Raw genomic sequence first — 13,850 nt, 5'->3', positions numbered from 1 at the left:
ATGCACGCAGAAAAACGTCGAGGTACAGAGTCAATAAGAGTTCGGATGGTGTCCAGAGGGATGGTTCTCCATTCTCTGTCAACCATTTGCCACAGTTGGACGTCCGTACGAGGCTGGGGCAGAGTTTGCAAACGGCGTCCAATGAGATCCCACACGTGTTCGATTGGTGAGAGATCCGGAGAGTACGCTGGCCATGGAAGCATCTGTACACCTCGTAGAGCCTGTTGGGAGATGCGAACAGTGTATGGGCGGGCATTATCCTGCTGAAACAGAGCATTGGGCAGCCCCTGAAGGTACGGGGAGTGCCACCGGCCGCAGCACATGCTGCACGTAGCGGTGGGCATTTAACGTGCCTTGAATACGCACTAGAGGTGACGTGGAATCATACACAATAGCGCCCCAAACCATGATGCCGCGTTGTCTAGTGGTAGGGCGCTCCACAGTTACTGCCGGATTTGAAATTTCTCCACGCCGACGCCACACTCGTCTGCGGTGACTATCACTGACAGAAGAGAAGCGTGACTCATCGGAGAACACGACGTTCCGCCATTCCCTCATCCAAGTCGCTCTAGCCCGGCACCATGCCAGGCGTGCACGTCTACGCTGTAGAGTCAATGGTAGTCTTCTGAGCGGACGCCGGGAGTGCAGGCCTCCTTCAACCAATCGACGGGAAATTGTTCTGGTCGATATTGGAACAGCCAGGGTGTCTTGCACATGCTGACGAATGGCGGTTGACGTGGCGTGCGGGGCTGCCACCGCTTGGCGGCGGATGCGCCGATCCTCGCGTGCTGACGTCACTCGGGCTGCGCCTGGACCCCTCGCACGTGCCACATGTCCCTGCGCCAACCATCTTCGCCACAGGCGCTGCACCGTGGACACATCCCTATGGGTATCGGCTGCGATTTGACGAAGCGACCAACCTGCCCTTCTCAGCGCGATCACCATACCCCTCGTAAAGTCGTCTGTCTGCTGGAAATGCCTCCGTTGACGGCGGCCTGGCATTCTTAGCTATACACGTGTCCTGTGGCACACGACAACACGTTCTACAATGACTGTCGGCTGAGAAATCACGGTACGAAGTGGGCCATTCGCCAACGCCGTGTCCCATTTATCGATCGCTACGTGCGCAGCACAGCGGCGCATTTCACATCATGAGCATACCTCAGTGACGTCAGTCTACCCTGCAATTGGCATAGAGTTCTGACCACTCCTTCTTGGTGTTGCATTTGCTCTGTCGGTCAGTGTAAATAAAGGGTACAGATCTCTGCACATGGTTATGAGGGTGTTTAGGGGTTGTAGTAATGATGTAAAGGAGAGGGCATATAAGTCTCTGGTAGGACCCGAACTAGTGTATGATTCCAGTGTATGGGACCCTCACCAGGATTACCTGATTCAAGAATTGGAAAAAATCCAAAGAAAAGCAGCTCGATTTGTTCTGGGTGATTTCCGACAAAAGAGTAGCGTTACAAAAATGTTGCAAAGTTTGGGTTGGGAAGAATTGAGAGAAAGAAGAAGAGCTGCTCGTCTAAGTGGTATGTTCCGAGCTGTCAGCGGAGAGATGGCGTGGAATGACATTAGTAGACGAATAAGTTTGAGCGGCGTTTATAAAAGTAGGAAAGATCACTATATGAAGATAAAGTTGGAATTCAAGAGGGCAAACTGGGGCAAATATTCATTTATGGGAAGGGGAGTTAGGGATCGGAATAACTTACCAAGGGAGACGTTCAATAAATTACCAATTTCTTTGAAATCATTTAGGAAAAGGCTAGGAAAGTAACAGATAGGGAACCTGCCACCTGAGCGACTGCCCTAAATGCAGATCAGTATTGATTGATTTTTACTTTCATGTCTGTTAATTCTAACTTATGAATAAGATATCCTGAGTCCACCCAGCTTTCGCTCCTCTAAAGCAGAATTGGTCCGAAAACATACCGATGTAATTATAGTTTCGTCTGGGAGCTGACTTCCTTCTTACAGAATACTGTGATCGCAACTGAAAGCTAACTGCGTTAGCCTTACTACACCTAGATTCAATCTCATTTACTATATTACCATCCTGGGAGAACATACAACCTAAATACTTAAAATTATCAACCTGTTCTAGCTTTGTATCATCAATCTGACATTCAATTCTGCTGAATTTCGTACCTACTGACATCAATTTAGTCTTCGAGAGGCTAATTTTCATACCATACTCATTGCACCTATTTTCAAGTTCCAAGATATTAGACTGCAGGCTTTCGGCACAGTCTGCCATTAAGACCAAGTCGACAGCATAGGCCAAACTGCTTACTACATTTCCACCTAACTGAATCCCTCCCTGCCATTTTATACCTATCAGCAGATGATCCATGTAAACTACGAACAGCAAAGGTGAAAGATTACAGCCTTGTCTAACTCCTGTAAGTACCCTGAACCAAGAACTCATTCTACCATCAATTCTCACTGAAGCCCAATTGTGAACGTAAATGCGTTTGTTTGATTTTAATAATCTACCTTTAATTCCATAGTCCCACAGTATAGTGAACATCTTTTCCCTCGGTGCCCTGTGATATGCTTTCTGTAGATCTACGAAACATAAACACAACTGCCTATTCCTTTCGTAGCATTTTTCACTTACCTGGCGCATACTGAAAATCTGATCCTGACAGCCTCTCTGTGGTTTGAAACCACACTGGTTTTCATCCAACTTCCTCTCAACGACTGATCGCACCCTCCCTTCCAAGATGCCTGTGAATACTTTGCCTGGTATACTAATCAATGAGATACCTCGATAGTTGTTGCAATCCTTCCTGTTCCCTTGCTTATAGATAGGTGCAATTACTGCTTTTGTCCAATCTGAAGGTACCTTAACAACACTCCATGCTAATTTTACTACTCTATGAAGCCATTTCATCCCTGCCTTCCCACTATACTTCACCATTTCGGGTCTAATTTCATCTATTCCTGCTGCCTTATGTGAATGGAGCTCTTTTACCATCCTTTCCACTTCCTCAAGCAAAATTTCACCAACATCATTTTCCTCCTCCCCATGAGCTTGGCTGTTCGCAACACCACCATGATGATTTCCTTTTACATTGAGAAGATGTTCAAAATATTCCCTCCACCTCTCCAGTGATTCCCTGGGATCTATTATGAGTTCACCTGAATTACTCAAAACACTGTTCATTTCCTTTTTCCCTCCCTTTATTATGTCCAGAAAGGTTTCCCTGCTGCTTGACCTAGCCTTTCCAGGTTATTACCAAAATATTCCCATGACTTTTTTTTGGATTCAACAACTATTTTTTTCGCTCTGTTCATTTCATCTACGTACAAATCCCTGTCTGCCTCGGCCCTTGTTTGGAGCCATTTCTGATAAGCCTTCTTTTTACGTTTACAGGCTGCTCTCACTTCATCATTCCACCAAGATGTTCGCCTTTTCCCTTCTTTACACACAGTGGTTCCTAGGCATTCCCTTGCTGTTTCTACTACAGCATCCCTGTATGCCACCCATTCTGTTTCTATATCCTGAACCTGCTTACTGTCTACTGTTCGAAACTTCTCACTAATCATATCCATGTACTTCTGTCTAATTTCCTCGTCCTGCAGATTTTCTACCCTTATTCGTTTGCTGACCCATTTCACTTTATCTACCCTAGGGCTAAATAAATAAATAAATAAATAAATAAATAAATAAATAAATAAATAAATAAATAAATAAATAAATAAATAAATAAATAAATAAATAAATAAATAAATAAATAAATAAATAAATAAATAAATAAATAAATAAATAAATAAACCCGTGTGGGGATTTACCGGTTACCTCCATCGGGCGCGTCCCATTGGAATTGGGGAAGCTCGCTGGCTCTGCCGCCAGCAGAGTCAGAGGATAGTAGGGAAATAAAATACCACCGTGAAAAAACTGGTCCCTTGCCAGGGTTACGGCGAAGACTGGTAAATGACCAGAAGCCAGAAAACACCTTGAGGCAACCTCTAGGGCTAACAACCCTAGTTGTAAAAGGATTGGTACCCGTCCAAAGCAAAGTCAAGTCAAAAAGCATGATGGCACAACATTTCAAGAAACATACCCCAGGGGGTAAATCCTCGGATAAATCCCTCGTCGTGAACGCCACGGCGCACGAGTCTCGTTCGGATTCTGGGGGAGACTCAACATCATGCAAGAGACGAGTCGGAGCGTCTCGGTGTACCACGAAAAGTCAAAAACTCAGGCCAAAGTCTAAAACCTTTCTAGCAACTTTCAACATAAATTCACTTACACAAACTGGCAAGCTGAAAACCCTCACCAAAGCTCTTCACGAAAATCAGATATCCATAATGTCCCTACAGGAAACAAGGTACCCAGATGAAGAGATTTTTGAATCCGAAGGCTACCCATTTTTCAAGAGCAAAGCGCAAAGGGGAATCCTCAATGGAGCTGTGATGCTTGGAACCGCGTTTGCTGTTAGAACCAAAATCCTTAAATCGGTTGCAAGTTTCGAACCTGTGAATGACAGATTGTCTATACTCACAATTAAATGCGCGAACAAAACCTACGCCCTAGTTAACGCACATGCTCCTACAAACGATAAGAACAAGTCTGATCCAGACGACGTTGATAATTTCTGGGACCTACTGGATGAACAATTAAACAAAATCCCCAAACACCATGTCAAGCTTCTTTTGGGTGACTTCAATGCCCAACTAGGTCGTGAACAGAAGTACAAGAAAGTTATAGGAAATTACCCTGCTCACAAAAGAACCAATCCCAACGGCAAAAGACTGGTGTCCATTTGCGAAAATCACAACCTGCAGATCATGTCGACCCACTTTCGCCATCTACCCAGAAAGCAAATGACTTGGCGTTCTCCCGTCCCAGCTCTCGGAGAGTTCCAAATTGATCATGTTGCAATCTCCAGGAGAAACAGCCCTGAGATTATGAATGTCAAGGTAAAGAAAGGCATCAATGTGGCCTCAGATCATTATATGTCTCTTATCAAATTCAAACCAATTCCCGCAAACACAAGGAAGACAACCAAACAGATCACACGCTTCGACAATGATAAACTTCGGCAAAGGGTCGAGGAGTTCCAGGAGAAGGCTAGACCAAATGACTGTGACTTTAACAACGCCAAAAGTCTCCTTGTTGAGGCCGCCAAAGACGTTGCAGAAATCAAGAGAGGCAAAAAGCATGCCTGGTGGAATGGTACCTGGGAATCAGTCCTCCAAGAAAGACTCAATGCATGGAAACAGTACTACTCTACGAAATCAGAAAATGATTGGGAAGCCTAAAAACCCCAACGTGCCCAAGCAGCTAGGGTGTTCAGAACTGAGAAATGTAAATACGAAAAATCTCTCATTGAAAAGATAGAACAAAACTTTAGGAAGAATGAAAGCAGAGAGTACTACAGAGCCTTCAAACGCAAACTCACTGCCTATAAGCCACCATCTCTATGCTTTGAGCGAAAGGACGGCACACTGGCGACGTCAAATGAAGAAAATTGCAGCATTCTGGCAGATTACTTCAAGAATTTACTTAATTGCTCTAAACCGCAAAGCGCCATTGAGACCAAGGAACCCTTACTCAGGTACCCAGAATCCAGACCACCCGACAGAGATGAAATCAAGCGCCACATTGCCCGTCTCAAAAATAACAAAGCGCCGGGGGAAGACCCAGAGGAATCACTTGATATCTTGCAAAAGCAAATTGAAGAAATTTGGAACAAGGAGACCCTACCCGAAGATTGGAAAATAGCTTTAATCCATCCATTACACAAAGAAAGGCAGCATGAAGAACATAAACAACTACAGACGAATATCTTTGCTACCCGTGACTTACAAAATTCTATCACTTGCCATCCTGGAAGGTTTGGAAGCACAAGTCGAACATCAAATAGGTGAATACCAAGGAGGATTCAGAAAAGGTCGCTCAACAGCTGAACAGATCCAAAATCTCAAAACCATCATCAGATATTGTACACTAAGGTCCAAGCAGTATGTGTCTGTCTTTGTGGACTTTAAGAAAGCGTACGACTCCATTGACCGGGAAGTCCTGCTAAACATCTTAAATGAATTTGGAGTTGATTTGAAACTGGTGGCATTAATTAGAGCCACCTTACCGATACAAAATCCAAGGTGAAGTTCCACGGATGTCTCTCTCATTCCTTTGACATCAAAACAGGAGTCCGACAAGGTGATGGGCTATCCCCGATACTCTTCAACTGTGTTCTTGAAAAGATCATCAGAACCTGGCGGGTGAGATCACAGGAAATCAACTACAGTCCACTGAGAATAGGAACCAAATCCAAGGGGATCGCAACAGACTGCTTAGCATTTGCCGATGATATTGCTGTTCTCTCAAACGACATAGAAACCGCTAGAGCTCAAGTTGAAATTTTAAAGGACATTGCCGAACAAACTGGTTTGCAGATATCGTTTGAGAAAACAGAAGTAATGACTAACATCAAAGAGGCTCCACCAAAACTCCATACAAAATACGGGGACATCACCCGAGTAGACAAATTTAAATACCTGGGTGAGATCATCACGAAAAATGGACTGGACAAAGAAGCACTTCAGGAGCGACTACGCAAACTGGAAATAGCCTACCAAACATCCCGCACAATCTACAACAAAAAATGCCTTTCCCAAAACACCAAGATACGACACTATGAAACAGTTCTGAAGCCAGTAGTTCTATATGCAGCCGAAACCCTGTCTCTAAATGCCAACAAAGGACTCCTTCAAGAACTGGAGAAAAGAGAACGCAAAATTGTGAGGGGAATCTTGGGATCAAAGTACAGAAATGGAATCCATCAAAAGAGATCCAAGAAGGAAGTGTACAGCAAAATAGAGAAAATTACCGACACAATCAGAAAAAGACGGGCACGATTTTACGGTCATCTGAAGGAATGGACGGAAGAAAGTTAACTAAAGAAATCTTTCACTTTTTTTATTAAAACCCCAAAACCACAATTCCCTGGTTTAGAAATACCAAAGAAGACCTGCAAATGCTACGTATCTCAGCTGAAGACGCCCTTAACAGAGATCTCTTCCGCAAGAAAATATTGACGAACGGGCTAAACCGAGACGAGCAACCGAAGAGAAGACACGGTGCCCCTTGGACAGACGAGCGTAAGCAGGCCCACTCACAAAGAATGAGGGAAATTTGGGCTCTAAAGAAGCCCAAGTTCAGTGTCAAATGCAACAAGACTTAACGTGGTCCTTGATGGCCCCAGCGAATTATATAAATAAATAAATAAGTAAATAAATAAATAAATAAATAAATAAATAAATAAATAAATAAATAAATAAATAAATAAATAAATAAATAAATAAATAAATAAATAAATAAATAAATAAATAAATAAATAATCTTCCATCTAGGAGCTGATTCAGCTGTCCTTCCCAAGTTAAAATATGTTCTTTTTGGCCCAGCTTTATGCCATTCGCATTACCTTCGTTGTTAAAATTTGATAAATAGAGATTATCTATTACAATAACGTGCCTTCCTTTGTCCTTTATCGCATAATTGATTGTTTTAAGTAATAATTTTTCGTCAGGATCACCTCTTCCATGTGTATACACCCCCAAAATTTCAAGTTGCCTGTTATCTTTATAGATGCTCCTTATACAGAGAAATCTACATTTCTGATTTTTAACTTCTTCATAGCTTACTATTTCTTTCATCAGTATGAATACTCGACCTCCCCCTTTTGCCTTCCATAAACAATCCAGTGCGAGAGAAAATTTCGACACCTGTAATATCGTTTCCCATCCATGTTTCTTGTCCTGTTACAATATCTGGCCAACATGCTCTATACCTACTTAATTCTCTTCCCTTGTTTACAACACGCTAACAATTTTATGTCACCTTCACTGGGCTTCCATCTTCTTGTACTCTAGTCCACCCTGTTTCCCACAATGTACCAACCTATAAACAACGTCCAACTCAGTGGATATCCCCGTCCCGTACCCACTCATTAGGATCTACAAATCTCACGCCAAATTTTCCACATATCCACTCCATCCCCGATCACCCTACAGACAGTATCGCACTGTTAACAATATCGGCTCCCTTATATTTTCTCCCGCTGTCATTACCTGATGACAGACATAGTAGGCCACAGGACAAAACTTGTGGGCAGCACTCAATTACATTTTTCTCGAAACTTTCACAATGAAGCCCTCATGTTTTTTAGGACAATTAAAGTCTCAGAGCTTCTAGAATACTTTGCCACCAAGCAGCACTAAAAGCTCTTCTGACATGGAAGCTAACAAGCAGTACTGCTGGACCTTCTCCAACAAATACTTAAACGGCATTACTCAGTCAATAATACCCTCTGTGAAGTAAAATCTTATTGATTACGATTCATCTGACTGCTGGATCTCTCTCAAATGCATTCCAAGTTATGGTTGGCTCTAGGTATTGTAGAGAAACCCCGCTGCAGGTTCACTCTCCTTTATTTCTTGACACAGGCAACCCCGGCGGGGATGGGTGGGAAGTGGATCACGCAACATTACTCTCGGGCACTTCCTGACAACGAGAGGATCAAGACGAAATAACGGATGCTAAATGAAATTGGTCTACGACTAGGAATTGAAAATAGGGGGTATCCCTCCAAAGTGTACTGTTGAGATATTTGAGATATTTAGCATTTTATTAGATTGCCTGTAACTTTATCAAAACAATAAGAATCAGACAATGTTTTAAGGATTGAGTGATGTAGGTACTGTATTAACTTCCTGCAAATGTGGGGCAGAATACGTTGATTTTTATTGTAAAAAACGTTCACTTGACTACTGAGATGTAGATGATATTAAACACAGATTTTCAAATACAACCTCATGAACATTAAACACCATAAAAAACATCAAGCTCATTGGTTTCTTCTATTTCATTTTCATTGTCTGATTTCAAGGTCTGATAATAGCCATGTAGTACGGGAGGCACAAACTTCAACATGGATATTATATCACGCTTTGATGGGCCTACCATTAGGATACTTTGGTTCCAGAACAATGTCGTTTTCTGTGCCCTTTCCTTACCCGTCTGCAGACTTATGGTAGTATATTGGCCTATATCACTGTATGTGAACCGTACATGCACTTTATGCCCTTCCTGGAACCTCATAACAGATGCCTCTCGGAAGTCCACGCTTATGCCAGAAGGGGTTTTGTTTCTTTTTGTTAGCTTCTTTGTTAATGGCGTTAAACTAACAAAATCCTCTTTCTGCATTTCCACTACAGTGAACGGTTTCTTTTTCGCCCATTCTTGAGGAGCGTATTGGGAACGTCGCTTTAACTTTTCAATGATGCCAAAATCTGCATCCCAAGGCAAATGTGTATGTCCTATGCTCTCAAACCAGCCCATTTCAATCATGTAGATCCACACACACACACGTTATTTTGTCCCACACAAGAATCACTATAAACAATCAGGTGTTTCATGTTTCCTCTAATTTTGGGGATAATTTGAAGCAAAACTAAATATTTCATCCGCTCAACGTCCTGCCATATACTCTGGCCAAACACCCAAAAGATAGGCATTTTGAATATTTCGATTTCCTAATTTATAAAAAGCATTAAAATGTTCTTTCTTCCTGTCTTCTGCAATATCCTTGTACCCACACCATTCTGTATTACAGCACTGGATACTGGTACACACTTTAGCAGGTATAACCTCCCCTCCGCGTGCAATATATTCTTCTCCATCGTTACGTACCTTCTCCCTGCTATTATCTTCCCATTTTTCTGGATTTCTCTTCCTCTTTTTTGCTTTTAATTTCTATATTTTCTTCATTTATAAACAAACCACTACTTTCAGCATGAGCCATATTGATTATAAGCCGAGGTTTGCAACCTGGTCTCCCATTGGTTGATTAGGTAATCATTTAGCCAGTCGGAACCCAGGCATCAGAGAGATTTGGGATACCTCCTTATTCCACTCGGAAGTGTGAGACTGGTCTGTAAGGCCTTTTATATTCTCCTCTTTAGTACTGACATGGAGCAATCCTGCACTCTGATAGTTCAATAAACATATGCCAGATGGACCCAGCTCACATAATATGCACTTACCTCAATTTTCACCAAAAGGAGGGATACCCCCGTTTCCACGAAGCCCTTCAATTCTTGCGGCATGTACCTGAATGTGAAAATTCTCAGGAGAGAACTTCATCATCACCCGAATACAAAGCTTGGCTCCTGAGCGGCCACTGCTCAAGGTGTGCTACGTTCCACATGCGTTGGTTGAAACTGAAAAATGTGTGGGAACTCAGCTATTGCCTTTGTAATATGGACAAGTGTGTGTGACACAATCTCACGCTTAATGCCACTTTAATCCTATAATAATAATAATAATAATAATAATAATAATAATAATAATAATAATAATAATAATAATAATAATAATAATAATAACCCTGAAAATCAGCAACAATTAGCAGAAATTCATGAAGATCTACAAGAAATGGGTGTTGAGGACGAAACCATTCAAGATAGAATGCAATTTAGAAGCTTAGTAAACAAACATAAATTTGCAGAGAAACCAACAAGAAAAATACAGGCTGGACAGAAACACGCAGAAAGGAACACAGTGAAAAAACGAAGAGATATTGGGAAGAAAAGAAGAAGAAACATTGTGCAAAATAAGTTCAAACGCGCTGCACAGTTGTGCACAACGAATCAAAAAATAAATAAAAAACAAATAATAATAATAATAATAATAATAATAATAATAATAATAATAATAATAATTGTACCGGGCGGTACACCCCTACGCCACACCTTTAAATCTTGCGCCAATAAATCCTCGTCTACAGGAGAAACTCTGAACTTAAAACTTGACCTACTTAAACCTTTCTTCTGAAGATGTCACTGTGTGAATTTTGACGTGTTTTTGTTTACTATTTATCAAGAAGTTTGGACATTCTTTCATAGATGCATCTGCAAAAGACTGTGATCATGCACCCTGGTGCGAAGTGAAGGAACTTTATTTGAAGAAATTTTGTATTCGCAGGTTTGTTCTTTACTAAATTTAGTGCATTCATTTTTGGGTTGGCAATATTTATCCTATCTTACCGCCTGCTTTGATTTTAACCAATCAAGGATTTCTGTAATTAATTTTCTACCAATCACAGGTTTCTTCTTCGATTTTGGTGTGTAACTCTAAGCGAATCAATAAAATTAAGTGGGTGTGCCTGTTTTTTTCATGAAAGGTCTCGAACTCTCCCCAAGGGTATAAAACTGCTGATTTTCACGTCTCCTGGCCACTTCATCAACATCTAACCTAGTGTATGGACGTGTAGCAGGAGGCGGGAAGCGCCTCTTTCATCAGGCAGCAGCTCTTCAGTAAGGTAATGGCCGTTTAACATCTTTATTTCTTGCTAGCTCAGCAGTTTAACCCGCGGGAAAGGTCTGAAACTTTTACCATGTAACTTACGTTTTGCCGGCTTATGTAAATATCTTTAACTGTAAATCGGGGATAGAGAGTGTTGTACCCTCTCGAGCTCCCCTTCATTTTCATTTGAGGTGACTACGTTTTGGTAACCGATTTTCTTCTCTTCCTTAATGTTTAAATTTCTTCCTTATACGGGTCACCTCCATAGTTTGGGAATAGCCCCTGTTTCATCGGCCTAGTGCCTTTTAGGTTTTAAGAAGTTTCATGTAGGAGTGCATGTACACGCCTCCATTCAACTTGGTGTTGCGGGCCAATTACTTAACCTGTTATTTTCTGCTATGGCCCAGTAGGTTGGGTACGAGATATCCCTGTTTCATTTGTTGTAAGTTGTGCCTTGGTGGCAATTTATTGTAATGTCTGACATTGCCATAAATATGCTTGAAAAACTGAGAGCGCGTCTGCTCTTTTCTGGTGTTGTAAGAAGTCCTCTGGGAGGCTTGAGGTTAAAAGTTGGGAGCAAGTGCTGCTCCATGTGGTAGGGGTTTTCTGCCCCTTTGAACAAATTGTGCTTTTGTAAAACTATTGGCGTGTAGCCCGAGAGAGTTAAAGTTCTGGAATCTTGGATCTTTCCAGTCTTGTTTACAAATTGTTATTCGCAAAGTAAATGTTGTTAAGATTTTGTCGTTGATTGATTGTTAAAGTTCAAAAATATAACCTGATTTGAAATTTTAAAATTAACTCTGATTCTGTAGTTAGACCCGTTCATCCTGGCACCTTCTTTCACCTCTGCTAATCCACCAAGCCACTGTAATAATAATAATAATAATAATAATAATAATAATAATAATAATAATAATAATAATAATAATAATAATAATAATAATAATAATAATAATAATAATAATGTGAAGGTGATTTTGAAGCACCATTGTGGACCTGAAGAAAGCGTATGACTCTGGGGATAGAGAGTCATTTTTCGAATGGACAGGAAGACCAGACAACTGATACGTCAGACCCTCACAAACACAAAATTTAAGGTAAGATTTTTGGGGAAATGTCTGATTCTTTTGAAGTACACACAAGTGTTCGTCAAGGAGCTGGGCTCTCTTGCCTTCAGTTTAACTTGGTTTTCAGAGTGTGGCATAACCATAGGGACTGGTGGGAAGAAGGTCAAAGTGAAGTTCCTGGCTTTCGCAGATAACCTAACTATCATCACTAAGAACAAGGTATGCTATCGAGACTTTATGGAATAGCATCACAGGTAGGCCTTCAGATATCATTCGAGAAAACCATGTATATGCACAATTTTCAGCAGGAGAGCAATACAGATAAATTTGAAACGGCATATGTGACAATTTCACAGGCACCTTTTTTAAATAGCTTGGAGATATAATCCTTCCTTCGGGATTAGACAGTTTGGCCAATACAGAAAGAGCCTCAAAATTTCAGAGGACATTTACGTAGTACACTGACATGAGAAACATTACAGAAGTGCTGGAAGAGCAGATATTGAAAGCCAAGAATGTAAAATTCTGAGAAACATTTTCTGTCCCAGACAAGGAAATGGAATTTGGATCAAAAGGCGAACTGCTGACCTCACAGAATGTACGGAGGAGACGTTCGATAATAATAGACTCACAAAAAGGTTTCTACATTTACAAATCAGAAGAATAAACGTGAAGAGCAGCGAAGTGTTCAGAACTAGCAACTGGAAGGACAGAGTCAACCAACAACGCGCTCTCCGAAATAAGAGGACATAATAATAATAATAATAATAATAATAATAATAATAATAATAATAATAATAATAATAATAATAATAATAATAATAATAGACTGCTACATATCATTGGAATTTAAATGGAGATATAGGGGTGTCGCATTCATGTTATTGGACTGGAATCGAAGGTGCCTGTGAATAATGTGCATTGATGAGCGCGGCCGCCGCTGGGTGACTCCGCAGGCGCCGGCGCCGCGCGTGCGTGCCGTCGCCAGGTCGTGCCCTGGACGCCAGTCTCCGGCAACTCGCGGACCGCGCCGGGCGCTCGGTGGGTGAAGTGACTGACAGCATTCGTTACGAGGTAAACATATACTTAAGTGTCTAACTTGATGGCGAATTGTCATTTTCTGTGTATCATTGACATTTAAATCGTATGTAGAGAACATGTGAGCTTCCTGAAGCTTCAAGGCCCGTGATACAGAACGAGTATCTAATGCTCAAGTTGAATGTGACGATCGATCCCACGTATCGCCTGCTACACTAAAACTAGGACACTGTCCCTGCTTGGAGGGAGGAAACGGGCTCCCTCTACAGCATTGGTACAAGCCATTAACGTTACGCGCAATGTGTTAGCTGTGCGTAACGCATAATTGCATTCTGGACATGGTCGGTGGACAGGCCTAAAACCAAGCAAATGCTGCGACAGTACAATAATTAAGCGCATGGCTACTTCCTTCCAAACCTTGCGTTGCC

General features: G+C 41.6%; 1 protein-coding gene across 2 annotated transcripts in view; it reads left to right on the top strand.

The window, feature by feature from the left end:
• Window positions 1–13,401: 13,401 nt before the first annotated feature.
• Window positions 13,402–13,850, top strand: part of LOC136864958 (lachesin) — a 1,585,794-nt gene continuing 1,585,345 nt past the window's right edge. For both annotated transcript variants that reach the window (XM_067142366.2, XM_067142365.2), the window contains exon 1: window positions 13,402–13,458. The gene's annotated coding sequence lies outside the window, so the exon portion shown is untranslated. The remainder of the gene's footprint in view (window positions 13,459–13,850) is intronic.

Source organism: Anabrus simplex, chromosome 2, assembly GCF_040414725.1.
Source record: "Anabrus simplex isolate iqAnaSimp1 chromosome 2, ASM4041472v1, whole genome shotgun sequence".
Lineage (NCBI taxonomy): Eukaryota > Metazoa > Arthropoda > Insecta > Orthoptera > Tettigoniidae > Anabrus > Anabrus simplex.
This window is presented reverse-complemented; position numbering and strand designations above follow the sequence as displayed.